Genomic DNA, 20,206 nt, shown 5'->3' with positions numbered 1-20,206 from the left:
GAAATTTTTACTATGATCTTTCAGGCCCAAAGCTTCTCGTGAGAACTTCTTTAATTTTTAACGCAACAAGTTGAATATTAACCTGTTGCGCGCAACGAAAATTTTAGCAGCACCCCGTCGCATAACAAGAGAGTCAGGTCACAATAGGAATTCTCGTTTCACAAAGGAAACAAGAACCTTAAGCAAAATATCTCAACAAAGTGGGATATCAGCTCTTCCTCTCATCAGTTCTAGCACTGACTTAATAAGTTTGATTGACCAAGAAATTTTTACTATGATCCTTCAGGCCCGAAGCTTCTCGTGAGAACCTCCTTAATTTTTAACGCAACAAGTTGAATATTAACCTGTTGCGCGCAGCGAAAATTTCAGCAACACCCCGACGCATAACAAGAAAGTCAGGTCACAATAGGAATTCTCATTTCACAAAGAAAACAAGAACCTTAAGCAAAATATCTCAACAAAGTGGGATATCAGCTCTTCCTCTCATCAGTTCTAGCACTGACTTAATAAGTTTGATTGACCAAGAAATTTTTACTATGATCCTTCAGGCCCGAAGCTTCTCGTGAGAACCTCCTTAATTTTTAACGCAACAAGTTGAATATTAACCTATTGTGCGCAGCGAAAATTTTGGCAGCACCTCGGCGCACAACAAGAGAGTCAGGTCACAATAGGAATTCTCGTTTCACAAAGAAAACAAGAACCTAAAACAAAATATCTTAACAAAGTGGGATATCAGCTCTTCATCTCATCAGTTCTAGCACTGACTTGATAAGTTTGATTGACCAAGAAATTTTTACTATGATCCTTCATGCCCGGAGCTTCTCGTGAGAACCTCCTTAATTTTTAACGCAACAAGTTGAATATTAACCTGTTGCGCATAGAGAAAATTTTGGCAGCACCTCGGCGCACAACAACAGAGTCAGGTCGCAATAGGAATTCTCGTTTCACAAAGGAAACAAGAACCTTAAGTAAAATATCTCAATAAAGTGGGATATCAGCTCTTCCTCTCATCAGTTCTAGAACTGACTTGTCGAGGGAACCTAAATAAACTATTACAAATTACACAAATAGCGAGACAACCAATTTTACGTGATTCGACAAATTTTCTACGTCCACGGGGAGAGGATAGGGAGATTCCACTAAATCAAGGAGAGTACAAAATATTACAATCTCATAAAACTCACAAACTAACCCTCAACCAAAGCTCTCAACTTGCTCACAATATCTCCCTCTCATAATGCTCAAAAGTCTCTCTAATCTCTGATTACAACTCTCCTCTCTATTGATGATTGATTCTAATCTCTCTCTGATTACAACTCTCCTCTCTATTGATGATTGATTCTAATCTCCATATATATAGAAAAACTAAAACAAAACAGACTAGAAATCCTAAAACCAAAAACAAAACAAATTAGGAATCCTAATAACATCATATTACCAAAATAGATTATGAATCCTAATAGATTAGGAATACTGTTATCCAACAATTCTCCACCTCGGCGAAGTATTCTCAAAACTGAGCCGACACCAACATGAGCACCAATGCGTCGTCTCACCAAATTCGCCTGCACCAATGTGGTTGCCTACGTACCCCCTCTCCCAAGGGATCAAGCCGTTCGTAGTTTATCCAAATGGTCGTCAACGACCTCAACAATCACAAATGTGTAACAAGTTTCGACAATGATCAAACTTGTTGCTCGGAACCACCTTAGTGAGCATATCATCCGGATTATCCTTCGTGTGGACTTTCACAATCTCCACATCACCATCTTCAAGAACATCTTGAACAAAGTGATAACGAACATCAATATGCTTCGTCCTCGCACAAAAACCCTGATTCTTCGTCAAATAGATAACACTCATGCTATCACAATGAATAGTGACGGACATCTACGATATACCAAGTTCTTCCAAAAGTCCTCGAAACCAAATAGCCTCCTTACAGCCGCTGTAACCGCCATATACTCTGCCTCCATCGTAGACAAAGCCACCATAGACTATAAGGTACATCTCTAACATACCGGCCCACGGGTCAAAGTGAACACATACCCCGTCGTAGACCAACGCTTATCCAAATCCCCAGCATAATACGAATCAACATAACCAATGCATAGCTACCCACCTGTAGTGTCCCGCTCATAAACTAAACCAACATTAAGCGTACCTCGAATGTACCTCAAAATTCATCTCACGGCGTCCCAATGACCCACTCCTGGATCGTGCATGTATCTCGAAACCATGCTCACCGCCTGTGATAAGTCTGGCCTCGTACATACCATCGCATACATCAAGCTCCCAACCGCGCTCTCCTATGGAGTCTTCGACATCAATTCTCGATCTTCAACTGACTTCGGTGAAAGGTCAGCTAAAAGTTTTAAATAGGCTCCCAATAGTACACTAATTGGCTTTGTATCCATACTAACATGAAATTGCTGTAGAACCTTCTTTAAATAAGACACCTGTGTCAAACAAATTCTGCTCTTTTTCTTGTCCCTGTCGATCTCCATTCCTAAAATGCGCTTCGCCTCACCCAAATCCTTCATCTCAAACTCCTTTGAAAGCTGTGTCTTTAACTCATTTATAGCAGATCTGGAAATAGAGGTAACTGACATAACATCGACATAAAGTAACAAATAGATGTACGCACCTCCTTTCAACTTGCGAAAATATATGCAAGGATCAAACTGGATCCGAGTGTACGAATGACCAATCATAAAACCATCAAATAGTCTATACCACTGTCGATGAGACTGCTTCAAACCGTATAGCGATTTCTTCAATCTGCAAACCAATTTATCTTTTCTTGCAGCTCGGAATCCTAATGGCTGAGTCATATATATTTCTTTATCAAGATCACCATGAAGAAATACCATCTTCATATCTAACTGATCTAACTCCAAACCATACTGTGCCACCAAAGCTAGCAAAATCCGAATCGAAGAGTGCTTCACCACTGGAGAGAAAACCTCATTATAGTCAATACCTTCATCCTATGCATAGTTATTCGTAACCAACCTAGCTTTGAACCTCAATGGAGTACCCTCAATGCCCTCCTTTTTTGTGTATACCCACTTGCAACCAATTGCCTTCCACCCCTTTGGAAGCTCAACCAGCTCCCATGTATCGTTCTTATGAAGAGACTCCATCTCATCCTACATAGCTACCTGCCACGAATTAGCCTCTGAACTTTGCTCGGCCTCTCTGAATATAGTAGGCACCATCTCATCGATACTCTCCATCGGAAGTGTATACGCAACTGTGTCGGTATACCGTGCTGGCACCCGTATGTCTCTCCTCTGTCTTCGAACCGTAATAGAATCCTAAAACTGAGCCGTCGGTCCCTGATCCTGCACATCAGTACTCGTATCCTCCGTGTCACCTTTGTGCTCGTTTGGCATCACATCAATCAACACTCTAATAGATACTGCACCATCTGAACACTGTGGAGCTGCATCGATTTCCACCACCTGCGATATCTCCTCTGTCGGGTCGTTCTCCACCTGATGAGAGCTGGGAAGCTTCAAGATAGAAGTCTCATCCAACGTGACGCTCCTACTCAGAACAATCTTCTTATCAATTGGATCCCAAAGCTTGTATCCCTTGACACCATGCTTGAATCCTACAAATATAGCCTTTCTAGCTCGAGGTTCTAACTTATCAGTTCTAACATGATAATATGTAGGGCAACCAAATACCTTGAGCTGGTCATAGTCATGTGTTGTCTCTCCCGACCACATCTCCATAGGGGTTTTCTCCTCAATCGCAGATGAATGAAGCCTATTAATGAGGTGACTCGCATATGAAAGTACCTCACCCCAAAAGATCTTCTCCAAACCACTTTGCGATAATAAGCATCGGACCTTCTCCAGTAAAGACCGATTCAACCTCTCTATTACCCCCATTCTACTGTGGTGTATGACTAACCATAAAGTGTCTCTCTATGCCCTCCTCTCGACATAGCTACAGAAAGGGGTCTGAAGTATATTCACCATCGTTATCGGATCACAACGTCTTGATCTTTCTACCAATCTGCCGTTCCAATCTCTTCTTCCACTCTACGAATATATCTAGGACTTCACTCTTCTTTGCCATGGTGTACACTAAACATCGCCTAGAATAGTCATCAACGAACGTGACAAACCAATGTCGACTACCAAGTGATGCAGTCTTGGTGGGACCCCAAACGTCTATGTGCATGTAGTCCAAGATGTCTCTCGTCCTATGAATGACCATCCTAAACTTCACCTTCGTCTTCTTGCCAAGAACACAGTGCTCACAGAACTTAATTTTTCACTCTTGGCTCCCTTCAATAGTCTGTGCTTGCACAGTGCCTGCAGTGACTTCTCACCTGTGTGTCCTAACCTGTAATGCCAAAGTCTGCTCATGTCCGCCTCTGAAATAGCTGAAGCAACCTGGTCAATCTTGATGTTCCCCTTCAGATAGTATAAATTTTAACTGTGGACTCCCTTCATCACCACCAAAGATCCTTTAGTAACATTCGTTATAATATTTTCAAAGGTCACATTGAATCCCTTTGCCTCCAAAGCTCCAACTGAGATAAGATTCTTCTTCAGCTGAGGAAAAAATCTCACCTCCTTCAATTCGCGGACTACTCCGTCACGCATCCGAATTCGCACGGTACCTATCCCACAAATGCCACAGGATTAATCATTTCCTATAACAACAACACCCCCATCGAGTCTCTCGAACGATGCAAACCAATCTCGCCTAGGGATCACATGATAGGTAGCACCAGAATCAAGCATCCAATCTAATGTATCCAAGTGGTTCACCTCCAGAGTAATCAGTAGAAAAAAGCTCGAATCATCGCCTTTTACAATATTCTCCTCATTGGCCTTCGGGCCATTTTTCTTGCTATTCTCATTCTTTTTGATCTTTGGACAATCTCTTTTCCAATGTCCCTGCTCCTTACAGAATACACATTAGTTCTTTGCTAACTGGTGACGACCTCTAGACTTTGACCTTCCTCTATTACCACCTTTTGGATATGAGCTTCTATCTCTTGTCGATAAGGTCTCGCCTGAAGTACTAGCACGAGAAGTCTCCTTGTCCTTCCTCCTCAAATCATAGTTCGTCAAAGCATTAGTAACTTCACTATAGCTGATAGAAGATCTCCTGTTCAACAAAGTGAGCACAAATGTGTCATACTCCTCATCCGGTAAGGAGCCTAATAAGATAATAGCCTTGTACTCATCCGAAATCTTCTCATCAACATTTGCCAAGTCTAACAACAACTTCGTACAATTGTTCACATGAGCCGCTAGCGAGGTGCTTCGAGACATCTGAAATCTGAATAACCTACGCAGCAAGTGCAACTGGTTCTCAACACTCTTCGTAAGGTACTTATTGTTGAGAATTTCCTACATCTTTATTGCAGACGTTACCCCAATCACATCATACTTTAGCTCCTGTTCCAAACAGGACCTGATCACCCCACAAACGTTCTTATTCATCTTTTCTCATATCGCCTCTTCATATTTTGGTGGTCTCTCATGGACCATGATGGCCTTCTCCAAGTTCTGAGCATTAAGCACATCCTGTACGTCGCTCATCTATAAACCAAAGTTAATTTTACCGTCATACTTCACCACACTAATTTTGGTATTCTGAAAACTAACTTGAACCGTACTCACCATCGACTTGCTACTTTCACCTTATTCTCCCATTACAAACTAACTCCAATTTATAAAGAAAAATTAAAATTTTGATAGAAATTAAGAATTACCCAACTGAACCCTACATTGGATTCCAAATAGATCTCTTATCCACATGAGAAAAGTAAAATCTCCAACGACAACTCCTAATGCTATCTTCACCGAAGCCTAGAACTCCAAGAACCAAGCTTCACATAAGAATCTTCCTCCATCTAATTCCAAAATCCTAGATCTAAAATTTGGGCTCTGATACCACTTGTTGCGCGCAGCGGAAATTTCGGTAGCACCTCGGCGCACAACAAGAGAGTCAGGTCGCAATAGGAATTCTCGTTTCACAAAGGAAACAAGAACCTTAAGTAAAATATCTCAATAAAGTGAGATATCAGCTCTTCCTCTCATCAGTTCTAGAACTGACTTGTCGAGGAAACCTAAATAAACTATTACAAATCACACAAATAGCGAGACAACTAATTTTACGTGGTTCGGTAAATTTCCTACGTTCACGAGGAGAGGATGGGGAGATTCTACTAAATCAAGGAGAGTACAAAGGGTTACAATCTCACAAAACTCACAAACTAACCCTCAACCAAAGCTCTCAACTTGCTCACAATATCTCCCTCTCACAATGCTCAAAAGTCTCTCTAATATCTGATTAGAACTCTCCTCTCTATTGATGATTGATTCTAATCTCTCTATATATAGAAAAACTAAAACCAAAAGAGACTAGGAATCCTAAAACCAAAAACAAAATAAATTAAGAATCCTAATAACCTCATGTTACCAAAATAGATTAGGAATCCTAATAGATTATGAATACTGTTATCCAATAATTGGGATATCAGCTCTTCCTCTCATCAATTTTAGGACTGACTTATCGATGGAACCTAAATAAACTATTACAAATTACACAAATAGCGAGACAACTAATTTTACGTGGTTCGGTAAATTTCCTACGTCCACGAGGAGAGGATGAGAAGATTCCACTAAATCAAGGAAAGTACAAAGAGTTATAATCTCACAAAACTCACAAACTAACCCTCAACCAAAGTTCTCAACTTGCTCACAATATCTCCCTCTCACAATGCTTAAAAGTCTCTCTAATCTCTGATTACAACTCTCCTATCTATTGATGATTGATTCTAATCTCCATATATATAGAAAAACTAAAACCAAAATAGACTAGGAATCCTAAAACAAAAAAAAAGGAATCCTAATAACCTCATATTACCAAAATAGATTAGGAATCCTAATAGATTAGGAATACTGTTATCCAACATAACCAAGTTGAGCGTGGGCATTTCTGTCGACCATGACTCTGGTAAAACGCAATAGAATGGTCTCAACTATAACTAAGACAGTAAACTAGGGAAAACTCAAGCTAATATGGTTCTTTTATATACTTTAGATAAAGAATATAATTCATAAGGTCTACTAAGTGAATGATAGATTGTTGAGTTCCTCTGTCACGCCCCAGGCCTACGGGCCCATTGGCGCGTGCAAGCTATGTGACCCACTGAGAACAACTCGATGTTGGCTTAAATCCACCGCTAAAATACTAGCACTAGTTGTTTTTGAGGCTTAAACCACTAAAATTTTTTCACACTAGTCCATGTGGAACTAAAGTGAGGGTGTCACAATCACCCCACCTTACAAAGATAACATCGTCATTATCACGACATGACAATTAGCATATCCTAGTATCACTGCCAGGCGATGTGGACTTTAGAGATGGCTTCTACGGACTTTAGAGTTGGCTCCCACCGCATTCCACACGGTGTAGTACTTAGTCCCGTATAACACTTAGCTCCACGCTTCTGACTGGCAACTGCTCTGATACCATTTGTCACGTCCCGAGCCTACGGGACCGTTGACGTGTGTAAGCCATGAGACCCACCAAGAGCAACTCGATGTTGGCTAAAGTCCACTGCCAAAATACTAGCACTAGTTGTTCTTAGACATTGTGCTTCTTTATTTAAGCTACTAACATTTCTTCACACTAGTGCATGTGAGACTAAAGTGGGGGTGTCATAATCACCACACCTTACAAAGAAGACGTCCTCGTCATCACGACATGATAATTGGCACATCCAAGTACCACTGTCAGGCGATGTGGACTCTAGAGGTGGCTTCTACAGGCTCTAGAGGTGGCTCCCACTGCATCCACCTGGTGTAGCATTTAGCCCCGTATAGCACTTAGCTCCATACTTCTGGCTGGCAATTGCTCTGATACCATTTTTCACGCCCTGGGCCCACGGGCCCGTTGGCGCGTGCAAGCCGTGAGACTCACCGAGAGCAACTCGATATTAGATAAAACCTACTGCCAAAATGCTAACACTAGTTGTTCTTGACTCTTGGGTTAATTTCTCTATTTAAACCACTAACAACACTAGTCCATGTGAGACTAAAGTGGGGGTGTCACAATCACAATACCTTACAAAGACAACGTCCTCGTCGTCACGACATGATAGTTAGTACATCCCAGTATCACTGCCAAGCGATGTGGACTCTAGAGGTGGCTTCTACGGGCTCTAGAGGTGGCTCCCACCGCATCCACACTGTGTAACACTTAGTCCCATATAGCACGTAGCTTCACACTTCTGACTGGCAACTACTCTGATACCATTTGTCACGCCCCGGGCCCACGGGCCCGTTAGCTCATGCAAGCCATGGGACCCACCAAGAGTAATTCAATGTTGGCTAAAGTCCACTATCAAAATGCTAGCACTAGTTGTACTTGGGCATTGAGTTTCTCTATTTAAGCTACTAACATTTATTCACACTCGTCCATGTGGGACTAAAGTGAGGGTGTCACATCCTCTACAACCAAGGATGTAAAGAATCTATAGGCTGGTCTTAAATCATTATTTGTCCAACCAGAAACTTGTAGGTTGGACCCATTTATACTGTTTGAAGAACAAATTGAGCGAATCATGGGGGTTGCAAAATTCCTACATACTATACATTAATCTAAAGCTAGGACTTGTGTTGATAGGTCTACATAAATTCTCTTGAAGTAGAATTCATTTTGAGGAAAGTAAAATTAGGATTTATTTGCCTGTATCTTTTAACATGTATAGTAATTTCTATTGTTTATTGGTACAAGAGTATTTACATGCATAAATAAAGTGTGAAATGGGAAAAATATAGAAGAGTAAACTTCAGGAACACAGCTTTAAACATTGTACAGTAGAGAAACCCCCCCTGAATTTGTCTTGGTAATTAACTATCATGTTTTACAGTGTTAACTTAAAGCTGCTACATGTTGCGTGTGTAACTACCTTTGGACAATTTTACTCCTGTCTAACTTCGACGTTATGCTTTCCAAGTAAGGATTGAAGAAAGTAGAGAGGAATACTTTTAAAGTTTGCATTACATGTTAATTTTGGTATATAAAACTATAATCCCCAACTCTCGCTAGAAATTCATGGTTTTAGTGTAGTGGCAAGGGGTTTAAGAGTTAATAACGTTAAAAAGCTTCTTAATAGCTTAGGGAGTTCGTGCAAGGGTAAATTGCAAAAAGATGACCTAAAGTTTCCTGTTTCATCAGTTAAATGACCTCAGTTGTAAATTGTTTTAAATAAATGACCCAAAGTTTTTAAAAGTTTTAACTAAATGATCTATAGTTTGAAATGTTAGTCTTCTGTTAGAATATGCTGAGAATAATCCCGTGTGAGGTCTGGATCCAAACGTAAGTATTTAAATAGAAAGATGAGCCTTTTTCCTTCCCAAGCTCAATTTCTAATCAACAAGCCACGTGAGAAGGAGCTTAGATATGATTTGGAGACTGAGGGCGGACAGAACTTGGTAACAATATTAATTGGAGGAAAAAAATGAGAGAAAAGAAGCAAAAGTCAAAGAGTAGAGAGCTGAGTTTGATGGAGCTTGAGCATAATTTACCCTTGGGGAAATTTTACAAAATAGACCGTTTTTATAAAATATATAGCGAAATAGACCACTTTGGTAAATAATTAGCAAAATAGATATTTTTTTGGCCAATAGGCCCAAAAGAGGTCGATTTTGAAAAAGAGGTCGATTTTGAAAAAGTGGGTTCAGAAAACATACGGGACTAGTAGTCCCGTATGTTTAAAGCTAACTAATCTAATGGTTAGCTAACTCAGAAAATATATGGGACTACTAGTCCCGTATATTTTCAATTCACTAGCAAAACGTACGGGACTAGTAGTCCCGTACGTTTTGCACAGCCTAAGACCTCTGCCTAGCAAATCCACGGGACTACTAGTCCCGTGGATTTGTCGTGAAAGAAATGCGCTCTGCAATTTCTACGGGACTACTAGTCCCGTAGAATTGCAGACTATATATATACCTCAAATTAGGGCACGTTTTCCCCCTTCGCTTCTTTCTCTCGCCATCTCCCTCTCTCTCTCTCCCGAGCACCAACTCCCGATCCCCCCCCCCCTCTCTCTCTCCTGAGCTCCAACTCCAGATCTCCCCCTCTCTCTTTCCCGAGCTCTCACTCTCTCCCAAGCCGATCAACGTCCCAAACCCGATCCCCATCTATCCCAAATCCGACCCAACAATCCCAATCTCTCTCCCCCAAACCCAACTCACCTCTTCCTCCCTCAAATCTGATGCCGACGCCGTCTATTCTCTACGAGGCTGAGGAGATCTGATATTTGTATTCATTTATGTGCAGAGAGGACAAGAGCTGGTTATGATTGATCATAACCTTGGACATACGCACTGGCCACTTGATGATCCTCGCATCATTGCCCTAGTATCCCAAGCCGGTTTTCTTACTTGCTCAAAATTAAAATGGATGAAGCTCGATTGGGCACTGCTTAACGCGTTGATGGATAGATGGAGGCCGGAGACTAATACTTTCCATCTACGTGTCGGCGAGACAACTATTACTCTCCAGGATGTAGCAGTGATCCTAGGTCTCCGCATTGATGGCCCTTGTGTCACGGGGACTGATAGGCATATTTGGCGAAGAGTATGTGATAATTTGTTAGGAATATCTCCGGAGTCCTTGCTTGGAGGGTATATTAGATTGAAGTGGCTTAAGGAGAGTTTTGGAAACCCGTTGCCACAAGATGCACCTGAAGTGATGATCCAACAACATGAGAGAGCATATATTATGCACATGATCGGGACGCTTCTTTTTCCCGATTCAAGTAAACATAAAGTCCATTTGAGAGCATATATTATGCACATGATCGGGACGCTTCTTTTTCCCGATTCAAGTAAACATAAAGTCCATTTGAGGTAAGTAAACATTAAGTATTGATTTTTGCTCACTATTCTTAGTATACATGACTAATGTATTTGAACTCGCGCTAGGTGGTTACCACTTATCGAAGACTTCGATGTGTGCGGGACATTATCCTGGGGTAGTGCTATTTTAGCATACCTATATCGAGAAATGTCAAAGGTTGCATTAATGCAAAATAAGGAGCTCAAGGGTTGTTTAACATTGCTACAAGTTTGGGCATGGGAAAGATTGGTTTTGAAACCACGATTATGCGAGATCCGAGAGTTAGATGGACATATTCCACTAGGCTGCAAGTAAAAAGCGTCAAATTGAATCTCATTTGTATTTAATTTTAAATTTAACATTTTGAACAGAAGGGAGCTCGACCGGATGAAAATTTTTCAGGTATCGAATTTGAATTGAAGTACTCTATGATATCAATATATTTCAAAGAGATATTAACATTTGGATTTTTTTGCAGTTCGAGTGGCCGCTATACACCCTTCACCTACCTTGTCTACCGCTGATTTGTATGGAGGGACACGACATATGGAGGGCTAGAGTTCCTCTCGTTTGTTTCGATATTGTGGAGATGCACGTACCCGATCGCGTGTTTAGACAGTTTGGACTCGTGCAACATGCTCCACAATATGTCAAAAAAATAGAGAGAAAGGCGACTAAAGGTGGTCATCAAATTGACTGGCAGCGCACACATCAATCATTCATTGCCAGGTGGAATGATCGACATCAACATATTGCCAATCAGCTTTATCCTCCGATGAAAGAAGTTGATTACATTAAATGGTATTGGGGGATTACCAGACGTTGAATAATCACTCAAATTACGCCTCCAGTCGACAAAATCGAGATTCGCTCCCAACAATCCCGATATGTACCAAGAGGGGTAGATGAGAGACGATGAGTAAGTTAAATTGTCAAAATTATCATAGAATGTCAATATCTTCTTAGCTTATGGTTTCGAATATCAATATTTTTATGTAATTGTAGATAGATGCTATGAACGAGGTCGAGGGGATTGCAAATGAGGGCATAGCTACCGTCACAGGAGATTCAGTACATGTATCGATATTGCATCGGATAGTGGTGAGAGTTCGTAGAGCTTTTCAACATACTCATGAGGATCGACATGAAGGTCATGAGCAGGTGGATCTTGACGATACTCTATATGTACGCCGACGTAGGCGCGGTAGACCTTGCACGCACGACGATGAAGCCGGTCCGTCACAGAAAGCCGGTCCATCACAGCCCCACACACAACCGGAGAGCGAGCATATTCAAGCTCAAGTCGAAAGAGGACGCTGACGATCTCAACGAGTGCGAAGAGAGAGACAACGGGGGAGGGGTGGATTTTTTATTTGTTAGTTTTTCCACTAAGATATATATTGTCGTATGGATTTATTGACCTTGGATTTGTTTATCTTAAACTACATATTATCGTATGGGTCGACTTGAGACATTTGGATTTGTTTAGCTTAGACTAATATATATTATCATATGGATTTGTGATGTGTATTTTTGTCGGATTTTGGATGTGATGTGTATTCCGTCGGATTTGTGTTGTGATGTTGTTGATTACGTCAGATTTGTGTTGTGATGTTGTTGATTACGTCGGATTTGTGTGGTGATGTACTCTATGATGAGATTTGTGTTGTGATATTGTAAATGATATCTTTTTGGCGAAAATTTTGGTTGTAATCGATAAATGAGGCCCATGCATGTTTGGTGCATGTTGCCTCTTTGCCCAGCAAATCCATGGGACTACTAGTCCTGTGGATTTGATGGGCAGAGGTTAAGTGGTTCTGCAAAACATACGGGACTATTAGTCCCGTACGTTTTGTTAGTGAATAGAAAATATACGGGACTAGTAGTCCCGTATATTTTCTGAGTTCGCTAATCGTTAGATTAGTTAGCTTTAAACATACAGGACTACTAGTCCCGTATGTTTTCTGAAGCCACTTTTTCAAAATCGACCTTTTTTGGCCTATTGGCCAAAAAGAGGTCTATTTTGCTAATTATTTACCAAAGTGGTCTATTTCGCTATATTATTGGCCAAAAAGAGGTCTATTTTGCTAATTATTTACCAAAGTGGTCTATTTCGCTATATATTTCATAAAAACGGTCTATTTTGCAAAATTTCCTAATTATTTACCAAAGTGGTCTATTTCGCTATATATTTCATAAAAACGGTCTATTTTGCAAAATTTCCCTTTACCCTTGTCTCAATTTAAATTGAGAAAATGAGGCTGGAGGTTGAGTACGGACCTAAATTGAGATTTATGGGGCACGGTTAATTTGAGGAAGATGAAGAACTGGGCTCTTTTCACCCCTCAACAGTAATTATTTGGGATCACAAGGGCGAAAAATGAATGGGGTTATTTTCGTCTTAATGATAATATGATAACAGCGTTGTTTATTTTCAACGGAAAAAACTTTGGGTCATTTGCTTAAAACTTTTTACAATTGGGATCATTTAAGTGATAAAATGGGAAACTTTAGGTCATTTTTATGCAATTTACACTTAGTCCAATTGTGGTAGCATATATATAGGTTTTCCTAATCTACAAATGGGTGGTGCTACAGGGACCCAAAAACATGGGATCCTACATGGGGCATGTGAGGTGTCGGCACCTTGTCCCATGATGCACTGTTCATGAACCACTAATTTATTATTTGGCTAGAAATTCAAGCGAGTTCTCAGAAATTTACTTACCTAGAAGTTCTAGGTAAGTAAATTTCCGAGAACCACTAATTTATTATTTGGCTAAATTTTGAAAAACCCCTTGAACTCTGGACAATTATCAAGTGACCCCCACAACTCTCACAATACCAAAAAACTCCCTACGTTTAGAGGTTATCAAAACGCACCTTTTAACTTGAATATTTTAGTAGAAGACCCCTCTAATAGCATTAACTATAAATTTCATATGAGTGGGCAAATTTACACAGATGGTTATTTTTGCAAGTGATAAGAGCGCCTCATGCTTTTAGGGTTTTTTTTTTGAAACATAGGCTTTTTCTAAAACAATCTTAGAGATAAAAGGCCGTCTCGTTTCTTTTACTTCTTCTTTTATTATTATTATTATTTTGTATTTAATATGAAATTGCTCAATCGCATCCTCTCCCTCTAATCTAGTGGTTGAGGATGCGAATCCAATACCTTGAACCTCTGCCCTATCCTCCTTTGTACCTCTTGTACCATCCTCCCACAAAATCAGCATGTCTTGGTCCTACCAGTAACACTAGATCTAGAAAATATTCCATCGATATAAAGTACTTATACATTCATTAGGCGTTATTAGATACGGAGATGCACATTCCAAGTCTTAGGTGTACATATAGATAGATATGAATTGGATGTACCCCAGGGTGGCAACCCACATGGGAGAGCATCAGAGTATCAGATCCAACGCGCCCTTATAATTTGTTGCAGCAGGTGCATGCCCTAAGTCTTGGGGACCGAATCCTGTCGACATGGACCCTAACACGCCTACCCTTTTTTCTTAAATCCTTAACCCAAAAACCTCAAAAGCCTCACATTCTCAGAAGAGGGTCAGAGAGAAGGGCGGTGTTCTTTTAATCCATGCATATTTGAATGACTGAAGGAATGTCAATAGCTAAGGCTGCCCCCCCCCCCCCCCCCCCCCCCCACACACACACACACACACTTGATTTGAGGAAGCATGTGGTTTAGTGCCACGCATTTTTTTCTCCCTTCATAGACTTAGAGAAGGTAGCTTGATAGGAATCATTGCATGATGCCAATTATGGAGGTACTCTTGGTTGATTGGATGGATAATGACAACTCTATTTGTGGGTGTTTGGGGTAAATGCCATGTTGGGGGGGTTTGATTAAGGCATGTGCATGTGGGAGTGAGCATATGTACTACGTCTACTCTTTGTCTTTAATTGAGTTCATATAGGGAAGTGCTTGATTGCTTGGTATGTACTTTTTGGTTAACGGTCCGTGACTGAATTTTAGGTGGCTATTCTTCTCATACACCTAGGTGAAGATTGTAAATTATGATCTCTTGGAATAATATTAGGGAAAATTAATGCTGGGAGGAACTAAAAAAACTTAGGCTATGCATCCTCCTCCCCAGCCCAAAAAACAAATGCTTCCCAGCCCCTATACTGGAAAATAAGTGCAAGTAACCCCCAAACACTGTACAAACTCACTACCCAATAAAGTCATTCCCAAATTACCCTTCCCAATTAAAAACCACTCAAAAACTAATCCCACCATCCCCTTCTGAGCGTGATTTTCGAAACCTCCTCTACAAGCTATTTTCCCATTCCCTCTTCCTCCACCGCCGACCACCAACGAGGACTCGCTTCCCTACCGCCGCCGACGAGAACCCCTACTGCTTGTCGTCTTCGTCGACTCTCCTTCGAATCTTCTTCGTCGACTCTCCTTCGAATCTTCTTCGTCTTTGCTCGGGTCGTCGTCCGCTCATCGGCCGCTCGTCCGCAAGCTCGTCGTCCGCCGACAAGGACCCCCGCTGACCGCAACCTCCTCGCCCATCGGAGTCCCTCTTCTTCACCAAACCCTTAGTTTGCTGCTGAAAATACAGGATGTCGAATTCATCATCCGGGTCATCTGAATCAGCAACAATAAAGCCAGAGTTGTAAGTATCAACTAAATTATCCACATTTGTTTATATAATTTGTTTGACATTGTGAATTTATCCGCATTAGAACCCTAAGTAGATTTAGTTTCTCTTGTGCTGTGTTTTACAGTAAGCGTGATATTAGAATATGTTGTAATATGCGTGGATATTGTGAATTCATTGATGGAAGTGTTCCACGAATGAGGGCCGAACATTGGAAGGCTTTTGGATCCTCCAATTTCCAAAACTATATTAGTTTTGGAGCAATTCCATCTGACAAAGCCACAATCATGCTAATGCTAGATCATCTAGATTTAGCCATGAGAAAGTTTTTTTTCAAGGATAGCCAAACGGGGAAAAAACAAGCCTACACATTTGATGTAAATTGGGTGCTAAAACATACTCGGTTTAAGGATGAAGGAGAGAAACCGGAAGGGAATCGTGATACGGCGAATAGGATATGGAGTACATACTTCAGCAACAAGCAACAAGAACAATACAAGAGTGGCCGAGATTACCTTGAGGCCTTATTGGATAATTTGGTTGGGTCGAAAAAAATCGAATGTTTTTGATTTTGTTATGCTTCAAATCCTCTATCAAACTCACAATGATATGGACTCCAACCGCTAGAATGAATGCACCACAACATATGTTCAAGTATATGACTCGGATAGATGTGGTTGATCATTTCCCATGGGTGATGATCATCTACAATGAATTGTGAGACTCTTTCAAAGCTGTTAAGATAGCTAAAAAGGGGCAGACATATCTTAGCGGCTGTGCTCCCATGCTATCAGTGAGTTATCTATATTATTTGTAACTAATATGTTGCATTTGCACCTTATCTGTGATCATTGACATTTACATGTGATATTTCACACTTATATATGGCGTTTGTGCCCTATATCTGATATTTGTCCCTGCTATGCATTGTTTAATAGTGATATTTGTAGTTAATATGTGATATAATCCCCTTTATGTGACTGTTATTTTTTACATATGATATATGACACTAGTATGCGACATTTGTGCCTTATATGTGACATTTTTTCCCCATATGTGACATTTGTCCCTGATATGTGTTGTTTAATTGTGATATATGTAGTTAATATGTGATATTATCCTCTTATATGTGATTATTGTATCTAACTTCTGACCGTTGTTTTTTACATGTGATAATTGTATCTAACTTGTGATACTTTAATGTTTGGATGCTACATTTTTAAAGCTACGGTACTATGAGATTACAAACATCAAGGAGCCAGCCAAAGTCAATGATTCTAAGCCACCAATGACAAATTGGACATTTGAAGGTAAGAATGTGAGTTCGTTGCGGTCTGCAATGATTATAAAGAAGTCGGAAGCCGCAATCCACATCTTATCGGAGAAAGATATGCCGCGGTATGTCCATGAGGAGATCAAGCAAGAGCCTAGAAAGATGAAGGCCAAAAGAGAGGAGGAAGTTGACTCCGAAAGCTCCTTAAGAAAGAAAATAGTTAAAAAAGAGGAAAGGAGTCATTCGACCGTTGCATTGGTGAGATATGTTTAATTCTTATGTGATTATTGTTTACATCTTTCCTGTGGTAATAGTTTATTATGTGAGTAATATTTATTGCTTGTGACTGTTATACGTTGATTGTGATAATATGGGTTAATCTGTGACATTTAGCTACTTTCTGTGATATTTACATGTAGACTGTGATACATTGTTATCTGTGCCAATTGGTTATAATATGTGATATTTGTTAGTTTATTATGATAGATATAGTATTTATGTGAACTTTATGCGTGATCTTATTATATGTGACATTTTCTCACTGAAAGTTAATTGTTAATATAGACCAAAGCTTATGATAAGCTGTCAATGTTGAATGAAGCCTATGAGCAAGAACTTATTGCTCGTGGTGTTGATACGATGGCCATTAAGGCCGATATTGAGAAAAATTTTACAGAACAGAAACAACAAAGGGAAAAAAGAATGAGGAGGTAATAATTGATTTCCTATTTCACATGAGAAAAATGTAGATATTGGGAGGACTGAAGTTAAGTGGTTATTGTTTTGACATTCTTGCAGCTTCAAATAGGGAGAAAAGATGAGGCAGAGAAAGAAGATGACCAAGGCCAAGAGATAGAGAAAGTTAAGGATAACAGAGCAGACATGGACATTGAACTTGAGGAGGTAACACTTACGTAAATAATTCGGGAATTGCTTATACTTTGTGACAGTTAAATTTACTGTGATACGTGCATGTTGCCTGTGATATTTATAACTTACTTGTGATAGTTCCCTATTATTTGTCACATTAACTATCTTTTGTGACATTCATACGTCTCTTGTGACAGTTGATTTAATTTTGTGACTTAAACATGATCTCTGTGATATTTACTTATTATTTGTGATACATGAATTTCTTCTGTGACATTTGCTCATGTCCTATTTCTGTGACATATACTCATTAACTGTGATCTTTATACAGCCTAAAGAGGTGAAAGTAAATAAGGTTGTTACTGAAAAGAGAAAGGGAAGGAAAAGGAGGGAGGAAAGTGACAAAACGTTGGGGGTAAATGATGTACCATTGATTGAGTGGAGGTATTAGACAAATACATAAAACGGTTTGATTTGTTGGATGTTGGATGTTTATTAGCTATTTGTAAATGATAAAATATGCATTTGTAATTTCTTGGTGATCTTTTTCTTTAGCATATTAAATGGAATCTAAAAGTAAAGTTCTTACAGTTGTCACAGTTAATACCAACAAATCACACGAACATGTAATATGTCACATTTAAGTAGTAAATGTCATAACAAAATATCAAAAGTAACATGTAACAGACAACAGTCACAAAAGAGTTTCAATTCTGTCCTAACCTTGGATAGGTTTAGTGCACGTGGCTCGGTTATGTCATTCAGCGTGACATCTTGAGCATCTAATTGGACGTCTATTCTCAGATCTGTTGTTGATACGTCTATTATTGTTCCTTCCACGTCTCTTTGTCGTCTTTGGAGGAAGTATACTAACTGTTTTATCTGTAACATCTGTCTTATTGTAATTTGGAACAGGAAAGAGAATTGGGTCGTAACTTTTCTTGAAAGCTTCAGTCGTCATGAACCAATCGCAAAACTGGTACATATCTCTATGCATAAAGTTAATAGCAGAACACACATATTTACATGGTATTCGCAATATATCCCATGTACGACACATGCATGTTTTGTGTTCCAAATCAACTTGTACTGATGATACCTCGAAGATTTCACCTGTAGAATGTGATACTTCAAGAGTGCTTCTCTTTATGCAATTTTGTTGAAGAATTTTTTTTTTTGCTTCAGGACATAGATAGCTATTCTATTTTGTTGCCATCTCACAATGAGTATTTATCCTTTTTGAAAGTGCTCTGATACTAATTGAAAGCATCCTAATGCCACTAGGAAAGAACCCTAGAGGGGGGTGAATATGATTTATGCTAATTTAATCCGATTTAATGCTAATTAAAACTAATTAACAAATATATCCTAGCAATAAGATACAACAATATATGTGCAAGGATATATAAGTAACACAAGGGTAAACAAACTACTAAAGTGATAAGGCAATATAAACAACAAGCAATTTGCAAAGACGATATAAATGATAAGCATGAATATAAAGGAACGCTAATGACAAACGCAAACAAACGATATGACCACAGAGTTCGGTCCCCACGACCTACGTCTCCGCTCCTCACCTCGAGGAGATCTCCACTATCACACCGGGTTTTCTACGCTTACCCGAAAAATATTTACACCTCACAATGTTGATTTTTAACGCTCACCGATCAACATTCACAATCACTCATAATGTAACTACACTAACTACCACCTCAAGTGTTGGTCTCCAGCTCGTGTCTCCCTTAAGTGTTAGGAATTACAACATCTCTCTAGGCATTACCACCTACCCCACTCCTCTTGGGATGACCCCGTCTCTCACCACACACTCCTCTTGGTGTACTAGTGTATTATAAAGTAAACCTTATAATTATAGCTCACAACAAATAATTTGTTCTCTAATACAAGGCGAGAACTCAATTAGGCACAACTCAAAGTTACAATCTCTCACAACCCCAATTATACTATGTATAAAAATACTAAAAGCTCAAGTGGGTGTGTGTAACAATAAGATTTAATAAAACAAAATCAAACTAAACTCAAGATAAATTCTAACTTATGAAAATGAAAATCAAACATATAAAATAGCTAGATTGAGTTTAGAAAACTTCTCCAATAAATGATAAGAGTGAGAGAGAGATGAGTTGAAGTTCGAACACTAAAGGATGATCTCCTCTTTGCTCTTGTGAAAATTTCTTCACAAACTAAACTCTTGAAACAAACTAAAACCAAACTTAAAACCCTTATAAACTTATTTAAAAACTTTCTTCTTGTTAATTTTTGGTCTGAGGTATGAGGGGTATTTATAGAGACCCCAAAACACAAGAAAAACAAAGCAAAAAGACCAAAAATCCAAAACAGGACAAGGCTGGAAAAACTTAGCCGTTACAGCATCAGTCGACTGGCGGCTTTTATCAGTCGACTGATGAACTGACCGTTAGAGGCGTTTTCTAGCTCATCAATCTATTGACGGACCTTATCAGTCGACTGACGACCTCATCAGTCGACTGGTCAGTCGACCAAAATAAAACATAAACTTTTTATT

This window comes from Asparagus officinalis, chromosome 8 (genome assembly GCF_001876935.1).
Source record: "Asparagus officinalis chromosome 8, Aspof.V1, whole genome shotgun sequence".
Classification (NCBI taxonomy): domain Eukaryota; kingdom Viridiplantae; phylum Streptophyta; class Magnoliopsida; order Asparagales; family Asparagaceae; genus Asparagus; species Asparagus officinalis.
This window is presented reverse-complemented; position numbering follows the sequence as displayed.